Raw genomic sequence first — 18097 nt, forward strand, 5'->3', positions numbered from 1 at the left:
TTGAGGAAAAAATTTGAAATGCTATAAAATTATAGAAATCCTGCTTAACGAAGATCCCAAATGTCCACAATACTTCGCAACTTTTGTGTCCACTCAGTATTCCATATGGGGTTGCTGAGAGAGCTAAAAAATCTGGCAAAGTAGATTGGTAGTGTACACTTGATTGGTAGGATAAGAGATTCTTGCTACATTACTTGGAGATTCCTGGTATAGATAGGCTAGACAATCAAATCCTCAAGTTATGTATGAGGGGGAAGATTTGGACATGGCCATTTTGATCTAGAGAAGAGTCCCTAAGCCTATCACCCTAGATGCACTACTTGTATTTGTGCAAGGACGGTCCCTTAGTCATAAACGCTACACTGGGATATGTTTGGTATTGCATTACCCATGATGCAGGTTCTTTTTTGGAGACAATTGGGAGATACAACATCTCGAGACACATCTTCATGTTTTGGTTCTTCAAGCACTGTAGACTCCCCCCCCCCAACCTTCCCTCACATTCAAGCTTGAAGCTCCATAGTTTGTAAGTGTTTTTTTTAATCGTATTTTATCGTACGATATCCGAAAATTTCATATTGTACCAAAACTTCTCTTACGGTATAGTATTACCGACAACTATGGTTGAAATCTGTAATTTGTCGCGATCCTTCATCACGACATAAGTTTGCAAGAGGAAGGGAACCTTGGGAAAGCTTTCCTTATGGTTCAACTTGAGAAAGGAAGGCTGAAATTAGGGTTTTCATCAAAAAGATCAAAAATTACGGTAAAAATAAGAGCTGTTTGCTGAATTTCAATCATAGGGAGTGTACTGGAGAGTGAACACCACCTGGAAACACTCTTGGAAGCTTGGAAAACACACTAGCAAGCTTGGAAATGGAGTTGGGAAGGGGAAAGTGTAAAAAATACAGCCAAAAAGGCCTTATGAAGGGGGCGCCCATTATTAGAAAGAGAGGAAAGAGAGATGGTGAGATGTCCACTCTAGGTGTAAGATTCCTCCCCAGCCTCTCAGGATGTCCAGTATCTTCCCCTGTAATCAAAGCTCTCTTCAGAAATATAAAAGATCTTGTTTCTGTCTGTTTTGGTCTAGAAAGAGAAAATATTTTAGAGAGAGGTTATTCAGATTTTGAATATTTTTGGATGAAAAAATATCTCTTCTTATTAAAATAAGTTTTCCCAAAACAAAAGTTCAAAAAGATTTTCAAAAGGTGCATTAGATATCAAGTATAATCTGTTCAAGAGGCCTTATCCCCCTAGGGATCCAGATTTTCGAAAAATTTTAAATTAAGGTTTTGGAGAGGTCAATTAGATTCATCCAAATGTGTGGAGAAGATAAATAGAAGAAATAAAGAAATTTTTCTCAAAAATGAGTAAATACTCACATAAGATGAAGAGTGGACTAAGGACCAAAGGAATTACTAAAAAAATAGATTTTTGATAATGGGAATTTTCTCCCTCGTGAAGGAGGCGCCTACTTCACATGTGTGGTGGAGTTTAAAATTATCAAAAATTGAGATATTTCATCTCTCCTCTCTCCTAAATCAAGTCTAGTTTCAAAAAGTAAGCTAAACTGACCTAAAGATGGTCAAAAATTGACCAAACTGATCTGGAAAATTTTAGAATCAGTTTGCTTGGTTAGAAGCTCACTTTTTCCTTTAAATAGAAGCCTCTCCCTTTATTGAAGCTTAATAGTATTTTATGCACTGTTACTCTGCTCCACCCCAGAGCCAAGAACTATGAATTTCTTAATAATTCATTAGTTTTTGACCTTTTCCTCTTCTAAAGAATTGGTGGCCACTCTTGTTGCAAACAAGAGTAGATCCCTCAAACCATCAAGCCTAAGGAAAGCTCTCAGAAATTTATGTAAGTTAGAAATCTTACTTTTTCTTTATTCTTTTAATGGTTTTCTAATTTTTGTTATCTTTAAAATGATAATCTGAAGCTATGCCTTGTTGGAAAGGCTTTCCCCCTCTCTCATTCTTAAATTTGGCCCTTCTTTATCCTAGTTAAGTAATCTAATTTATTGGAATTAAACTTTTCATATTGTTTCTCTTTTAAAAGTGAAATTTGATTAGTTTAGAGTACTTAAAAAACCAATTGGGGATAATTTTTAAGTAATTTTAAGTTAGAAAAAATTTAAAAATGGTGAGCCATATAAAGGAGGTTATGGCAAAATTTTCTAAAAATTGGTGAAATAAGTTTTATCTTTTATTATCCAAAAAGAGTAATCTCCACCAATTGTATATTCTAAAAGTGTAATTTTGATTTTATGCATAGGAAGATGCATAAAGAAATTTATTTTTATTTCAAAAGAGTTATTCTCATCAATTTTCATTTTATGCATAGGAAGATGCATAAAGAAATCTATTTTTATTCCAAAAGAGTTATTCTCATCAATTTTCATTTTATGCATAGGAAGATGCATAAAGAAATCTATTTTTATTCCAAAAGAGTTATTCTCATCAATTTTGATTTTATGCATAGAAAGATGCATAAGAAAATTATTTTTATTTCGAAAGTGTTATTCTCCTTAAAATTAAAATTATGCATAAATAGATGTGTAAAGAATCTTTATATAAAAAATAAGGATTCTCTTGCATTCTAAGAATGGATGTGATGAGATGGAATGTGAATCAGATAGATAAGAATGAAGAGAGAATAGATGTGATGAAAATTGAAGTAATGAGAATGAGAGGTAGATAGATGTGATGATATGTGATATGAATCAAATAGATGAGAATGAATGGATAGATAGATGTGATGAGAATAGGAGTGATGAGAATGTGAGGTGAATAGATGTGATGAGAAGTAATGTAAATCAAATAGATGAGAATGAATGGATGGATAGATGTGATGAGAATAGGAGTGACGAGAATGTGAGGTGAATAGATGTGATGAGAAGTAATCTGAATCTGATAAATGGGAATGAATAGATGGATGGATGTGGATGTATGTGAAGAATAGAAGTGGATGTATATTAAAGAATAGATGTGGATGTATGTGAAGGATGGATATGGATGTATGTGAAAGAATGGATGTGGATGTGTGTATATGAAAGGATAGATGTGAATGTGTATGTGATAAGTATGGATGTGGATGTATGTGAAAGGATAGATGTGGATGTGTATGTGATAAGTATGGATGTGAATGTATGTGAAAGGATAGATTGGATGTGTATGTGATAAGTATGGATGTGGATGTATGTGGGAGAAAATATGTGGATGTAAATGTGATAGATATGAACGAGAATTGAAGCGATAAGATGTGATGTAAATTGGATAGATATGAATGATAAGGGATGTGAATGAATGATAAGGAATGTGAATGGATGGGATGTGATGTGAATCGAGATGTGAATGAATGTGATAGCATATGAATCGGGATGTGTATAAATGATAAGGAATATAAAATGAATGATATAGGATGTAAATGAATGTGATAGTATATGAATCGGGATGTGTATGAATGATAAGGGATGTGAATAAATGATATAGGATGTGAATGAATGTGATAGCATATGAATCGGGATGTGAATGAATGATAAGGGATGTGAATGGATGTGATGTGATATGAATCGGGATGTGAATGAATGATAAGGGATGTGAATGGATGTGATGTGATGTGAATCGGGATGCGAATGAACGATAAGGGACATGAATGAATGTTTTAGCATGTGAATCAGGATGTGACTGAATGAGATGTGATGTGAAATGAATGTGATAAGATGCGATGTAAACTGGATAGATGTTAATGTATGCGAAGTGATGAGATATATGGGTAGATGCAAGTAGGTGAGATCTGATGAGGATAAATGAGGAAATAAGTGATGAGATAGAAAAAGATGTGATTAGATGAGAATAGGAATGCTTATGAAATGAGGTGGATTAATGTGGATTGATGTGCATAGATGTTTGGATGATATGGATTGACGTGTGGATTGATGTGGATGGATGTATGGAAGATATGGATGGATGTGTGGATAATGTGGATTGATGTGGATTGGTGTGTGTATGATGAGTGAATGATGTGGATTGATGTGTGGATAATGTGGATTGATGTGCATGGATGTTTGAATGATGTGGATTGATGTGTGGATTGGATGAATGTATGGATGATGTGGATTGATGTGTGGATGATGCGATTGGATGTCATTTGATGTAGGAATGATGTGATGTGATAGGGATCGATGATGAAAATAAAATTATGGATGATGCGATTGGATGTGATTTGATGTAGGAATGATGTGATGTGATAGGGATCGATAATGAAAATAAAATTGTGGTAAGATGAAAACCCGATGGGGTCTAATGTGAAAGAATGCGGAGTAATGAGAAAAGATGAAAATATTATTAGAACTGTATTTGTTTGTGAAATCTGTTTTTAAATTACTGTTTTATGTCAAGAATGCTGGGGAAGCATTTTGACCGTCTTGTGAATGAGGTCATGGAGACCTATCTGTTAAAGTTGCAACTGCTGATGGAGAGTCATCGGAGGACGTCTCGCATAGCAAGGGCGGTTGAGGTCTTGACCAACCTCGGTTTGATTAAATGGTGAGCTTCCGGTACAGTGGATGAGGGACCAAGGAAGCGGCCTTTGAATGAAGCGCTAGGTGATCTGCGAAGGATCCTAGAGGGTGCTAACCATACGGTGCTCGGGCTCTGGGTCGTCGAAGATACCCAGAGTACGTATCGGGGAAGATATTGGAACAAGAAGTAAGAGTTGTTTTCTGAATTCAGGCATGGATCTGGTTGATTGACCTTGCTAGCTCTCAACGGATGAGTCTATGAGCTAGGAACTATTGAAAAGGCCCCTGAGTGAACAGGTGGTGAGCGTGAGAGAATCCACTCCCGCGTAAGCAGGCAGTAATGGCAACAGGTAAGTTCACTTGCTCTCTCTCTCTCTCTCTCTCTCTCTCTCTCTCTCTCTCTCTCTCTCCCGCGTAAGCAGGCAGTAATGGCAACAGGTAAGTTCACTTGCTCTCTCTCTCTCTCTCTCTCTCACACACACACACACACACACACACACACTCAGATACAAAGACACACAGACATGCATGCACAAATAGACACAATCTTTCACACACACACACACACACACACACATAGACATGTAAGAACAGACAGACACAATCTTTAACACACACACACACACACATACACACACACACAAACACACAAAAACACAGACACACACAGAGAAGCATATACAACACAGACACACACATAGTACACCCACAAAGAGAGAGAGAGAGAGAGAGAGAGAGAGAGAGAGAGAGAGAGAGGTTTGTGCAGTTTGGCGCGATATGGCACTTGTAAGTGCGTTATCATGCCAAATTGCACAAATATAAATAGAGGGGTCTCTCCTTTTCTAATTCATGCTAGTGTTTTCCTTATCAGAACATAGAAAGCTTAAGCAGGGAGCCATGGCACTGGATCCTAAATTTAGTGCTACGGGGAGTAGCAACGTGCAGATGAAGTCTCCAAAGCTGTTGATGACCACGAAGAAAAGATCTATTGACTTCACTAACTGACGATCCTACGGAGGTTATGGCATGGATAGAGGAGCCACAGCTTGTGAGAGGATAGACAAAGGATCAAGGATTTCCAACTTTGGAGCCGAGAGAATCAAGTTTCCACTTTTACTTTGTAAAGCATCATAATGATGAGGAACCCCATTCAGAAGACAAGGATATGGAGGACGATGAACAGGCGAATGTAGGTATTCTCAATCTGGTGTCCCTTTCTAAACGACTTGCTCGCCAGAGGCTCTCTATTAAGAGGGATTTCGATTTCTCAATGGAGGTTGAGGAGAAAGGGCAAACTGCTAACACAGAGATGCCGAAGAAGAAGAAGAAGAAGGAGAAAGTTTGTAGCACTGACATGAAGGACAAGAAGGAGGAAATTAATGAGAGCAATGATCTTGCCTTAATTGATGAGAAACTTTTTGATTTTGTTTGTAATGTTGGAGCTGCTGATGACTTTCACATTATTGCTGAGATGTTTAACAAGCCTTTGCTAGTAGAGTCAATTTTGGACCAGCATGCAGATTACCTGTGTCGAAACACAGGGACGGTTTCAAAAAATTAGTATCCAAAGGAAGGCTGCTGCTAAGTAATCAGGCTTATGTGCACTTGCTAGATTGTGCAAGAAGCAAGAAGGCAAACAGGTTTTTATATAAGAAGTACCAAGGACTTCCATCTTCCTACAAGCCTACTTGGTGTACCATGCACATGAGTTGTTGTAGGCTGTTGTATGAGCCATTTGGATTCCTCTCCTACTTGCACTGTTTGTATAAAGAGCTTCCTGAAAGGGGTGAAGAACTACTCTATGAAGGTACTATTCAAGATGAGATTTCCCAAGAAGATGAGTTACCTTCTAAAGAGGCACAAGTTGAGGAAGAGATACAGTTAGTATAGAAGGAAGAGGAGGCGAAGTCTGGATATTGTTGCTCTTAAGACGTGCACAATACAGAGACCTTTGGATGTAGATCTCTTTAAAGTGGACCAGTGTAGTCTAATATTGCCAGTGCTGCCAGAATTCTTATTGGATAACAAACGCTATGTACTCTTATCTGACATTGAGAATATTTTCAATCTTAGGGAAGATTTTGCTCTATGTGCTATTGCCAATTTTCAAGAAGAGGGCAGTGGTTTCTCAGAAGATGACAGTGATGACTTAGCATTGGAGGAAAATTATAATAGTAAAGAGTGTCTCAACATATGTTTGGGCAAAGCACAGAAGTTCAAAGATGATGGCTTTGTGCCAGATGATAAAACCTTCATGGAGATTCAGGCCAAATATGGCTATGATAAGTTGAATGACTCCACAAAGGAATGGATGAACAGAGTAGCAGAAGATAGTAAAAGTTCTATTAAACTTTGGCAAGACCAACTGTTTGTGAACATATGAGACTTAGGTTCTCTCTCTCTCTCTCTCTCTCTCTCTCTCTCTCTCTCTCTCTCTCTATGTGTGTGTGTTGTGTGGCCAAATATGGCTATGATAAGTTGAATGACTCCACAAAGGAATGGATGAACAGAGTAGCAAAAGATAGTAAAAGTTCTATTAAACTTTGGCAAGACCAACTGTTTGTGAACATATGAGACTTAGGTTCTCTCTCTCTCTCTCTCTCTCTCTCTCTCTCTCTCTCTCTCTCTCTCTATGTGTGTGTGTGTGTGTGTGTGAATGTGATATGTAGATTTATGTTTCCTTAATTATTTTATTTTGCAGAGTACATTTGAAGTTAATGACAAATTCTTGCAGGCATAAAAGGGAGTACTGTGGCCGAGACGCAGCTCTCTCTCACTACCTGCCCAAATTATCTAAGGCAAAGATGATAATCTACCACAATGCCATGAGCCAGAGTTGCAAATTTTTTATTCAAGACATTGTCCATGTTCCTAGGTGGAACAATTATTCCTAAAAGTTATGAGAATATTATTTTGATAGAGAAGTTTACTGCCTTAGAAATTTTTGGATGCTACCCTAGTTATGCTAGCACCCGAAGGGGTTACTTTCATACATATGTTGCAGTAGCATTGTCTCTAGGCATAGAGAACCCAGAGGAACTAGAAGAGTATGGCAAACACCGTTTGCTAAGGTATAAACGAAAGTTAGAACTACAGGAATTGCAAAAGTCATTAGAATGGAAAGATACATTGTAAAAGACTTATGTGTTACATCAATCTGTCCAACAATGATTAACAAAAATCTTTTGTTCTCTCCATTTGTTTTGTGCTTGTATGGCATCTGAGTTTTTAAGTGCTTGTATGGCATCTGAGTTTTTAAGTGCTTCGGAATGCTTCAATGAGTGTCTACATCTTCAAGGTTTCTTTTTTGTGTAGTTGTTGTAATATCCTTCTATAGAACCATTGGAACACTTCTTGTAGGCTGTTTGCCTTACGTTTTCCACCACCATGTTGTGTATGCTTGAAATATGCATTTCGAGCCATATATAGTGTGATTTCTCAAGCCCTTGTGTGTTCCAAATGCTAGGATCTCCGTACTTATTGATAAAGTAAGACATGTGGTTATAGAGAATATACTGCATAAGAAAACATACAATGTAAGTTAGTATCGAGGGCTAGGAAACAACAGTAAGCTAGAAACATACCATGTAGTGTGTAATGTTGGTGTCAGTCCAAGCAGCTTTGAATTCTTGTAAGTTGTCTTGTAAGTTGTCTTGAAAGCTCTTTTTGTCTTACTAGGAGTAGTTAACTTTCTCACACATTTGGAATAGAGTATCAATTGAACGCCAAGCAGCTTTGAATTCTTGTAAGTTGTCTTGAAAGCTCTTTTTGTCTTACTAGGAGTAGTTAACTTTCTCACACATTTGGAATAGAGTATCAATTGAACGCCTGCTTCGACATTCCTTGAAGCACCTTCATGGTCTTTCACTGCATTATGAAGCTTTTTCCACTGTTGGTATTTGATTCTGCTTGTATAGGCTGTTGTATATTGCTTTCCTAACTTTGTAGGTTTGTGTTGCTGATTATTCATTGGCTTGGAAAGAAATTTTCTTGCCTTAACACCTCCAACAGAGGGCTTCATTGGAACTTCCTTTTCATTAGATGACTTTTTAATGTCCTTCAGAATCTGGACATTACCTCCATGTAGTCCAATTTCTGATAGCACCTTCTCCAATGCACGGATGGCTTCTTTCCTCTCTACTACATTCTTGATATTCCAAGTAAAGCCAATGTGAAGATATATCAGTTTCTCTATGATACGACACAAAGCATGAAGCATGCATATATGCACATTGGAAAGAGGAATCTCAAACACTGGTTTAAAGTTCTCATCCAAAATTTGTCTGTTCGGTGGTCGTCTCCACCACTTAGAGTCCATCACCCTTGTAGAGTCCATGCAGTAAAGGCATGGGGAGACTTTGCATTGGCCCCTTTGCTGCAATTAAATAAGCACTTGAGAGTCTTCAAGTCACCCGCAAGATGCCATTGAACTTGAAAGTCCCCTCTTTTCTCTATATAGAGCATCCTGGTTGCATTCATCTGTTCTTTGATGAGATTAGGGATATGTGTCTGATGAAATACCCAAAACAAGGATTCATGGTCCTCTTTCTTGACCTCAAATGAACCTAGCCACCAGATGTTTGTCTCAAACTGCACACTAAAATACTTTGGATCATCCCTACTGCAATTACAAAGAGCCCTATTCATAAGTGTTATTGTGACCCTTTCCATCTTTTTCTCCTTGATAATCTCGCACTCATCAAGCTTGATGACAAACTAAAATACACCTCCTATCTCCTCAAATGTAATATCATAAAACTCCACCATTCTCTTTTGTAAGAGCTCCAAGTCCATGAATATATTGTTGTGTTCATTGTAGAATATGCTGCCACCTTCTCCCTTAAACTCTCATACAATGTGGTATGAGTGACCAACATAGTGAAGTTATTCTGTGTTTAATTCCTCCCTATGTCTCCAAACTTTTGTAGGTGTTGGAAGTAGCTTTGCTTTAATGCCTTTGGCCTCAAGGAGTGATAACACTGACTTCTGGATGGCACTATAACCCTTACGACTGACTCCACTTGAATCCATGGCGGATTGAATATCCGTATAGCCGAAACTATATTGGTTACAAATTCATCCACTATATCTCGTTGAACCACCTTGAACTTCTTCTCTTTTATCATTTCCCTTACCATTCTTGATGTCACAAATGGCTTTAGTTGCTTTGCTGGATTAAAATTGGGATTTATATTCTCTTTGTCAGAATGTATGACAACCCCACAAATACAAAACTACTCATTACTAACATAGAGAACATGTAAATCACAAAGTAGCCCAGCAAATAAAATAATATTAACTTCTAACATAAAAGACATGTGAATGGGAATGCATTCAGTGTAATCTTACCTTATGGCTTGGATTCTCTTCTTCAGGTCTCCAAAACCGAGCCTCAAGTTCTCGATGTTTTTTAGCTTTCTTCTCCGTATGCGCGGTCCAATGATTGTGTCTTTTCTCCATATTTGCAGAGGTCACTTCTTAGTCTGTTGATTTGACATTCTTATTCTTCTAATCTAGCTTTCTGTGTCTTGCATTCACCAAACAAGCCAAGAAGCTCATTTGCTAAGTGTTGTGAATAATGCCTTTCTCTTTCTTGCATGTAAGAAATTGACTTGCAATATCCTAGTAAGCCTTTGGCGCCATCACCTGCAAAACGCAAGAGAGTTGTGGGATTTGAAAAGGGAGGATGTGAAGCAGTATGGGGGTCAATAGGATAGATGGAGCCATCACACCAAAGGTCTATGTGTTGCTTCCCCAACAACCTCATATGATCTTTCACATCTCATGAGAGCAATAGTTGTCCACTTCTGCGTTTTTGAATGGACGCATACGCGCTATCTAGATCAATGTGTAGATGGTACTTTCTCTTAATGCTTTCATGATTAGACTCTTCAATAGAATGAGTGTGTACATGGTTGTTCTCCATTGGAGTGTTCTAGGAATGAATAAGTATATTATATGAGGCAGAGTGAAAGAATATGACTCGCTATGATGAGAGAAGGCTTGTATTTGTCTTTTGAAATTGGAGATGAAGGTTCTAATTCCTTCCAAACTCTCTTCTGTGCAATAATATCCTCTTGAATGAACTTTATTCTTATAGTTTCAAATGTATCGTTTCAAAGAAGGTTTCAACAAACTTTAAGATGGCCGCCAAGGAGAAAATTTACCTCTCTGGGCTCAGAGACTAGACTTTTATGACTTTTACGTTCTCTGTATTTTAGCATTTCAAGATTTTTTCTAGAGAGAGAAAATAAGAATCGACAATTTTCTTACAAGGCCTTACGAATGACCTCCAAAATGTTCTAATGTACCATGTCTTTGAACGTGACATGCATGTAACCTAGAAGACACCTAAGACGATGATAATAAAGTATCATGCCTCTTTCAGTTGGGCCTATGTTCATGTGTCGAAGCAAAGCTGCTTTGTCCCAAATCCATCATACCTTTCTCTTGGTTGATTGATAAGAACTACAATCAACTTAATGAATCTTACGGCAACTACTATATCTAGATCTTGAATTCTCCACCATGATCGTATCCATGTGAGCAATTGCTATCGTTAACTTGTGATATCCTATAATATGGATGGCAAGAAGTGAGAGAAGTTGTAACAGACATAAGAGTCCTATTGCTTTACTTCATGGAATTGGAGTGGAGTGAGTCATCTTTTGATTGGCATGAATAATGGATCCACTCGTTGTTGTGCAGCACTAGTACTAAAAATTGTATTTTGGCGCCATCAGATACTCCTTGCGCCAATCCGGCTATATGCCAAAATCCGCTAGTCGGGGACTGGTATCATCTGTTTTTATTACTATATAGCCTCCCCTTCTATGTATTGGGTGTTGTTTGCGCCATCTATAGAAACAATAGTTGATCATGAATGTTACAATTCGGATCTCTAGCAGATCGGCCAAGTGCGGACTGGCGAGCTTGGTGTGATGAGCCACATTCTCCCACAAGGTCCCCTCTCCTCTCATTGGTAATAACAGCTCCAAATCTTGACATTGGGGCTCGGAGAGGGTATGGTACATACGGATGCCTCCATGATTCCATGTGAGAATATGCATCTGGCAAGATCCTTCTGGTAGGTTCAAATGGTGTGATTTGCATGAGCACCTTGAACATGAGTTTTGTCTTCAAGAGGGGGTTGCTTGCTCGGATGAATCCCTCGTACTCTACAGTTATCAAAGACTCAAGGAAATTTACATCAGTAAAATCTTGGATATCATCTTGAGGGTGACGATCACGTACCTCATTGACCGGCTGTTATGTGTACATTATATGTGCATATGCTAAGAGGCTAACACACATTAAGCTTGTGACCATGGGAGCATGAGAACAAGCTCTAGTGGAGCATGGGTTAGGGCTAACCTTAAGGGTTGAGATTAGGGTCAAGCATCCAAGGGTCACACATGGGAAATGGAGAGTCAAGAGTCACTTGAGGGCCCTCCTATATAATAGGGGCATGGGGCACACTCAAGGGATGTTATAAGGTGATGTTATGTTCTCTTGTGTAGAGGACTGTATCTACTCTCATGCCATTTCACACTACAGCTACATGCTACTAGATTGGAGTCATATCTCTTGATAGTATGGGACATCAAGGTTAAGGTATGAGATACTTCATTGTAATTCATGTGTGCATCCCTTGGGCTCAGGGGTGGTTGGGTGGATGCGTTTATGCCTGATTTATGCATGTTTATGCATGATAATTATCTAGAGAGATCTTAGGGTTTAACCAGTGGTATGAGAGCAATCTCTAGTTAATTGTTGTCGTTTTTTCTTTCTTATTCTAATTTTTCGCATTTTTTGAAGTAAATTTTAATATTTACTAAATAAAAATATTATTTTATTGGTTCATTTTGGTGATTATGCATGTGGATTCTCGATATGGCGGTTGGAACACATGTTTCTTCTATTCAATGGATGAATCGACATTTTTGCAGGGGAATTTCGTGAGTTCAATGCTATTTTTCTCTCAAAAATTTTGGTTTAAAAGAAGCATTTATGGAATTTTTACCAAAATACCACACATTGTACTGCAGATATTCTTGGTAGAATGAATTCCTTGAATTTCTATAATTTTTTGGAAATTTTTTCTAATTATTTAGAAATTTTTAGAGCATTTTTATAGTTGAAAATGTATTTTTTTATGCATTTTGGCAGGTTTTCCACAGAGATGCTATTGATTTTTTACTAATTTTCTACTGAAATGCAATGTGGGGTAGCCAATTGATGCACTGAGTTCTCTCTCGTGTGCGTGGGATTCTTTTCTCCTCTCAAAATTGAAATTTTCTTTTATTTTTCTCTCCCGCGTGTGTGAACACCTCTTAAAAGGCATAATTTGATTAATGTTAATGATAATTAAATTTTAACTTTAATTATAATTAATTAGTTAACAAAAGCTTAATCCATCTCTCTGTTAACAGAGAAGGAGGGGGTGGAGAAAGAGAAGGTTGGAATGGAGAAGAAGGGGAGGAGTGAGGAGAGAGGAGCTCTCCTCCTCTCTCTCACGCATTTCGCTACACGGGGGGGAGGGGGTTCGTTGTAGGCCGCCGGGCTGAAAAACGCCACCCCCCATTTAAAAAAAAACTTTTCAAAAAAGCTTGGGAAAAAAGAGAAAAATAGAGATTTTAAAAGAAAGATTCTTCTTTGAATTTTTTTTTCTTTTAGAGCCTTATGGCTTTCCGTTTTCCCAAGAAACCTATTAACTTTCAAAATTTCAGGGATCTTTTGACCTTTCGAATTCCGAAAATTTTTGACCTTTCACATTCCAATTTTTTTTTTGTCTTTTCATTTTTTCGAAACTGTTGGCTTTCCGTATTTCAAGAAGACCATTGGGATTCCGAAATTTTTGGACCGTTCATATTCTAATGCATTCAAGGTAAATAAAAAGTTTTTAAAAATTCTTGAAAATTAGTGAAAAATTAGACAAAGGTTATTTTAAATTTTTCAAAAATCTAGGATTGGTGATTGGCATGTGGTGAGTCCATTCGGGTGTCTTTGACCATACAAATTCCTTTAATTATTATTTTTTTTTGCTTAGAAAATTAGAAAATCCATTAAAATTATAAATTTTTATTGGATTTGAGAATTGTCGGAGCAGAATTGGAAATTTCATAAATGAAAGGATTCTCAGGAGAAATTAGGAATATTCTAGAAATTATTTTTAAAAATCCTAGAAATTAGTATTTTTAAAATATCAATGGTATTTTGGCAAATCTAATTGCTAATTTTTTTTAAAAAAATATAGGTTGGAATGCCATAAGATAGGTTTGGTGAAATTCAAAATTAGTGTATTTTGAGGTCCTAGAAAATTATAAAAAATTAGAAAAAATCATGGTAATACCTTTTTTCTCGAGAATTTTTATTTTCGAGAGTTATTTGGTGTTCATGGGTTAGTTGATCTAGTTGTTTTGGTGGATTTTATTAGATGGTTTCCAAGTTTTATATGGACTCATCATCAGGTTCTGCCTAGATCACTTGCGTCTAGGGGTTTTTAATGAGTGCTACACACATGTGTTTCACTTGCTTACTTTGGAGTTTTACTTGAACGACACCACATTCATATACTCTGGATTAATGAGTTGGCCACCAATTTTAATGCTTCTTTTGGCATGATTAATGACCATTAGATGGCATGCAATGATTTTTATGATCAACTATGGTTTTCATGGATTTGAGATGCTTCTATGCTTCTATCCATGGTTTTATAAAGGATCTTTTGATCTTTTGGAGAATATCATGTGCTTTGAAGGTAGGGTTTGCCTTCGATTTTTTGCACATAATTTTGGACTATGTTTCTTGTACTCTTGTACATATTCCAACTTAGATACCTAGTTTCTTATGTATCGAGGTGAATTGTTATTTTTCTACCCTAGCTTTATTGTGTTTATTAGGTAGTTATCATTAGAAAGGTGCCAATAATTCAAATTGTTTTCTAATGATGTACTTGGAAAGAGTTATTCCTTGATATGGTCTCAGGTATATAGAGATATGTTTTAATATGTGAAAGTCTAAGATAAGGCCATTGCATTTCTTTTTATCGTTGAAGTCAAAGATTTATCATATGTTCCACATCCTGAAAAGGTACTTGAATTCAAGGAAAGGAAACTTCGTAGTTGACTAAACCATGAGGTTAAAATTAGGTGGAAAGATAGGAAAATAGAGGATTCGACTTAGGAGTCGGTTTAGAATGTTCAGCATAGATTTCCTTCTTTTCATTGCAAGAGTGCAATGTTTTGAGAGAGGGAAAGTATGTTATGTGCACATTTATGTGCATATGCTAGGAGGCTAACCCACATTAGGCTTGTGAGCATGGGAGCATGGGAACAAGCTCTAGTGGAGAATGGGTTAGGGCTAACCTTAAGAGTTGAGGTTAGGGCCAGGCATCTAAGGGCGTTCCAAATTGGTAAGGAATGTATGGGTAGTATCATGGTGGTATGGGACGCTAGCGATTCCTCGCATATATTATCTTATCGGATAATTTGGGCTCAAGATTGTTGCCTTGCTAACATTACCTGGCATGTTGACCCCAACATTCAAAGATAATCTCATTTTCTGAATTCACTTGAAGTTGTAGTGTAGGCATTCTCTAGATAAACTCCTTTTATCTATAGCCTGTATGTTTTGATGAGTGTAATCTCGTTGGTATTTTCACTTGTTGAAATCTCTTTCTTTAGAGTTCAACGAGTTTATCTTGTTATGTTGTTCAGATTAAGGAATTTTGGATTCTTCCTTTGTTGGCATTTCTTTCTCTAGTTCCGTCCTTTAGGTGATTTATAAAATCTACCTAATGGTTTACGGATGTACATATGTGACTCATCGAGATATTGATGACTCCATATGTTAATATGGGTAACTCGGGATGCAAATAATTCAGTGTGCAGATGTGGGTACGTCCGGTTGCCGATGGATCCCTAGTTCCTACCATTAATTCCATGTCTTCCTACTTGTAAGATTCCTCCCCAGCCTCTTAAGATGTCCAGCATCTTCCCCTGTAGTCAAATCCCTCTTCAGAAATATAAAAGATCTTGTTTCTACCAGTTTTGGCCTAGAGAGAGAAAATCTTCTAGAGAGTGGTAACTCAATTTTTTAAATATTTTTGGATAGAAAAATATCTCATCTTATTAAAATAAGTTCCCCTAAAACAGAAGTTCAAAAATATTTTCAGAAGGTGCATTAGAAATTAAGTATAATCTGTTCAAGAGGCATTATCTTGCATGTGAAGATTTTTTCGAAATTTTAAATTAAGGTTCCTATGGACCAATAAGATTCATCCAAATGTAGGGAGGAGATAAATAGAAGAATAAAAGAAAAATCTCCCAAAAATGAGTAAATACTCACATAAGATGAAGAGTTGACTAAGGACAAGGTTAATAGTTAAAAAAGAGAGATATTTAGGTGAAATGATGCATTTTTGACATCTCAGTATGGGGGAATTCCCCTCATGAAGGAGGCGCCTATTTCACATGCTTGAATGAGTTTTAAACTCCCAAATAATGAGATATTTTTATCTCTCCTCTCTCCTGTTTCAACTAGATCCAAAAAGTCCTCCCCTTTGTTGTTGAAACTCAATAGTATTTTTGCACTGTTACCTTGCTTTTCCCAAGAGCCAGAAAACTGTGAATTTACTCATATTTCATTAGTTTTTTGACCTTCCCTCTTCTAAAGACTGGTGGCCACTCTTGTTTCAAACAAGAGTAGAACCCTCAAACCATCAAGCTAAAGAAAAGCTCTCAAATTCCTTCGTAAGTTGGAGATTCTTCTCTTTTTTTTTTTCATTTTATAGTTTTTATGGTTTTTTATGATTTTTGTCTTCTCTAAATTGTAAATGATGTTATGCCTCATTAAAAAAGGCATTCCCCTCTCTTCTTAAGCAAATCCAACCATTCTTTATCCTAGATGAAGATTATTTTTTTATTATAAAAGTGATACTTTTATTATATTCGATTTTCATGCATAAAAGTATGCATAAAAGATTATTTTTTTATTATAAAAGTGTTACTTTTATCATATTTGATTTTCATAAAAGTATGCATAAAAGATTTTTTTTAAATTATTAAAGTGTTACTTTTATCATATTTGATTTTCATGCATAAAAGTATGCATAAAAGATTTTTTTAATATAAAAGTGTTACTTTTATCATATTTGATTTTTATGCATAAAAGTATGCATAACAGATTATTTTTTTAATTATAAAAGTGTTACTTTTATCATATTTGATTTTCATGCATAAAAGTATGCATAAAAGATTTTTATTTTTTTAAGTGTTACTTTTATCATATTTGATTTTTATGCATAAAAGATTTTTTTATATATAAAAGTATTACTTTTATCATATTTGATTTTCATGCATAAAAGTATGCATAAAAGATTATTTTTTTAATTATAAAAGTGTTACTTTTATCATATTTGATTTTCATGCATAAAAGTATGCATAAAAGATTTTTTATTTATTATAAAAGTGTTACTTTTATCATATTTGATTTTTATGCATAAAAGTATGCAGCATAAAAGATTATTTTTTTAATTATAAAAGTGTTACTTTTATCATATTTGATTTTCATGCATAAAAGTATGCATAAAAGATTTTTTTATTTATAAAAGTGTTACTTTTATCGTATTTAATTTTTATGCATAAAAGTATGCATAAAAGATTATTTCTTTTATAAAAGTGTTACTTTTATCATATTTGATTTTCATGCATAAAAGTAGGCATAAAAGATATTTTTTTATATTAAAAGTGTGATTTTTATCATAAATGATTTTTATGCATAAATGGGTGCATAAAAGATATTTTTTAATATTAAAAGTGTGATTTTTATCATAAATGGTTTTTATGCATAAATGGGTGCATAAAAGATATTTTTTTAATTAAAAGAGTGATTTTCATCGTAAATAATTTGTATGCATAAACATATGCATTCTTTCATGTTAAAAGAGTGATTTTCATCAAATGATTTTTATGATGATAAAAGTGTGACTTTCATCAAAATCGGATTTTATGCATAATTAGATGCATATAGAATCTTTATAATTAAATAAGGGTTCTCCTTAATCCTCTGTTTAATTTTTGCAAAAATTAGAAAAATGAATAAGTAGATAATCTGTGAGAAGAAATGCTACCGTTTCATATTCACTAAGATAGTAATGAGAAAATTCAATTAAACTATCAAAGTCAGAGATCGAGATAAATGATTATTTTATTCCTCATAAGAAATTCATGTTTTAGAAATCTATAATAAGCAAATATTCGTCGGACAAAATTTAGAAAAAGAGAAATTGAAATAGTACCTTTCGAGAAAGATAGTTTAGGAAGAACCTTTCCAGACCCAAACTCTAGTTTAGACTATTGACCAAGACCTAATTTCTTCGTCAAATTCAATCAATGACGATGTGCCCAGTTCAGGAAACATGTACTCAAATCTCCCACCGAATCTGAAACTAAGTTAAGACTTTTGATTTTGATATGAGGATCAAGTTAACAGAATTCGAGGAATTCTATTTGGAATTCAGACCTGAATCTAGAAGTATAGGGATACGGATTTAAGATTATTCATGGTTTT

The 18097-nt window shown here is 35.7% G+C and overlaps 1 pseudogene; it reads right to left on the reverse strand.

Moving 5' to 3' along the window:
* Positions 1 to 7672: 7672 nt before the first annotated feature.
* On the reverse strand, positions 7673 to 9319 carry LOC147626884 (uncharacterized; annotated as a pseudogene).
* Positions 9320 to 18097: the final 8778 nt, after the last annotated feature.

This window comes from Cibotium barometz, chromosome 21 (genome assembly GCF_041138505.1).
Source record: "Cibotium barometz isolate CiBa-2024 chromosome 21, ASM4113850v1, whole genome shotgun sequence".
NCBI lineage: Eukaryota > Viridiplantae > Streptophyta > Polypodiopsida > Cyatheales > Cibotiaceae > Cibotium > Cibotium barometz.